The 2,612-nt window shown below is 36.6% G+C and overlaps 1 non-coding gene across 1 annotated transcript; it reads left to right on the top strand.

Moving 5' to 3' along the window:
• The first annotated feature begins 767 nt into the window (after positions 1 to 767).
• Positions 768 to 874, top strand: LOC116114673. Its single transcript, XR_004125587.1, has one exon. It is a non-coding gene; the product is annotated as a small nucleolar RNA R71 (small nucleolar RNA).
• Positions 875 to 2,612: the final 1,738 nt, after the last annotated feature.

The raw sequence follows: 2,612 nt of genomic DNA, 5'->3' as shown, positions 1-2,612 counted from the left end.
CTTTCGGTGCTTCCTCTTTCTCTTGCTCTTTATGCCCAATTTCCTTACCACTTTTTAGTGTAATTGCCTTCACATGCTCCTTTGGATTCTTCTCTGTGTCACTAGGCAACGCTCCTTGAGCTTTTCCTGATATCAAATTGGCCAACTGCCCCATCTGAGTCTCCAAATTTCTGATCGAAGCTTCCTGATTCTGAAATCTTGTTTCACTGGAGCTTACAAACTTCGTCACTAGTTCCTCCGAATTGGGCTTCTTTTCTTGAGGAAAACCCGGAGGTAGTGGTTTCACTGCATTTTGATTGCTCCATGAAAAATTCGGGTGATTCCGCCAACCAGGGTTATAAGTACTGGAGCAGGGATTATTCTGTTGTTGCCTGTGAAAATTACCAACATAATTAGCACTTTCAGTAGAATTAACAAACGGGTTACCTACCTGACATTCATTGCTAGGATGGTCTCTTCCACATAGATCACAACTCATGCTCTTCACTTGCATGATTGGGGCACTCATGTTACCAATCTTTTTGTTCAATGCTTCCAATTGAGCAGAAATTATTGTGATCACATCCACTCCATATAATCATGATGCCTTCCTTTGTGGCACTTTATCAGACTGCCATTGGTAACTGTTTGAAGCCATCTCATCCAATAATTCGTATGCTGCTTCTGGTGTCTTCTTCATTATAGTGCCTCCTGAAGCTGCATCAATCATAGAACGGTTAGCAGGAATTAAACCATTATAAAAAGTTTGTACCTGTAACCAAATTGGTAATCCATGATGCGGACATTTCCTCAACAACTCTCTGTAACGCTCCCATGCTTCATACAACAACTCTCCATCTACCTGTATAAAATTAGTGATATCATTACGCATCCTTGCAGTTTTAGAGGGAGGAAAATATTTAGCTAGAAAACGCTGAGCCAATGCATCCCAAGTTGTAATAGATTCTGCAGGCAAAGAATTTAGCCAATTCTTGGCTTCATCTCTTAAGGAAAAAGGGAACAGTCTCAATCTAATTGCATAATCTGTGACACCATTCTGCTTGAATGTATCACATATCTCCAAGAAATTCCCAATGTGAGCATTTGGATCCTCGTGGGCTAAACCACTGAATTGGCAGGCTAACTGAATCATCTGAATAATCGTAGATTTAATTTCAAATTTATTTGCTGCAATGGCTGGCCTTCTAATGCTAGAAGCAGTGCCTCTCAATGACGGCATTGCATAATCCATTAAAGAACATGGAGCTGCACCGTCTTCGAGATTCTCCAAAAGGAGAGGATCCTCTTGATTATTATTGTTGTCTGTCATATTCCTCGTTTGCCTTCTTCTCAATGCTCGTATTGTTCTCTCAATTTCTGGATCAAAAGGTTCAAGAATCTCCAATCTTCGTCTAGTGTGTGTCATACACTGGAAAATCTGAAAACAAGAGAATTGAAAAAGAAAAAATTATATAAATATAAAAAAAAATGGAACAAGATCTAAAGTAAAGCTAAACTAATGATTTAAATATTGCCTAACTACAATCCCTGGCAACGGCGCCAAAAACTTGTTGTGTCGTTTGCAACAACTACTAGCAAGTGCACTAGTCTCAAGTAATAAAGTGTAACAAAATACAGGTTATCGTACCCAAGGGATTGCGTAAACAAGTACTAAAATATTAACTAGTCTTAACTTTATCTAGATAATCAAAACTTAGAATGGTGATCTTTAAAACTAAAAATATTAAAATCTGAAATATTGGAAACAAATTGCAGTAAAACTAAAATTAAGAATTCAATGAAAGAAAACGGCTAAGACTTCAGGCTCATCTATAACTTCTCTGCTCCCCTTAATTTACTATGGTCAATGAATTTATTTAATTAATGTGACAACTGGATTTCCTAGGTTAACCAATATTCTTTTCTCAAGCAATATTAATTCTACTTCTATTTCATAACCTAGATATCTCTACATAGATTTAATGAAATAGACGAGCATTAAGCTTTATGAAATCCTCTAGCTTTCAGCACAAGTTAATCCTGCCTATGACTATTGCATGTATCAATTCATATATCTTTATATCCAATTAATCCATGGCCTATATTACTAGAGCACTCATGTGATATCTCCTCTCGGTCTCAATCACACAAAACAATTCTATCAGAAATTGATCAAGTTCCTAATAGCGTTAAGCACATAATATAAACTCATCATTAGAAAAATAATTCACTGACCAAAGAGTAATAGATTGATCACAGATCCATAAATAGACTAACCCTAGTCTTAGCCTGAGAAAATTAGTTCATAATAAAATAAACAAGAGTAGAATCCAAAAAATAAATCATATAGAAAAGTAAAAACAAACTCTTTGATGAATTGTTGTTCTTGATTCTCCTTTCTCTTTTGTTACACAATAATCTCTCTCCGAGAATGGGTAAAATTCGGCCCCCAAGGAGTAGTCTTAATGATCCTTAAATACCCAAAAGAGTTCTAAACGAAAAACGAAAGAAAAACTAATAAAAACCCTAAAAGTGCCCGACACAGCCCAGGCCATGTCTAAATGTACGTCACCATAGCCTAGGCCATGGTGTTTTCTGTCCTCGTTATTTTATTTTCATTCAACCACCACGGC

Source organism: Pistacia vera, unplaced genomic scaffold (genome assembly GCF_008641045.1).
Source record: "Pistacia vera cultivar Batoury unplaced genomic scaffold, PisVer_v2 Contig718, whole genome shotgun sequence".
Lineage (NCBI taxonomy): Eukaryota > Viridiplantae > Streptophyta > Magnoliopsida > Sapindales > Anacardiaceae > Pistacia > Pistacia vera.
This window is presented reverse-complemented; position numbering and strand designations above follow the sequence as displayed.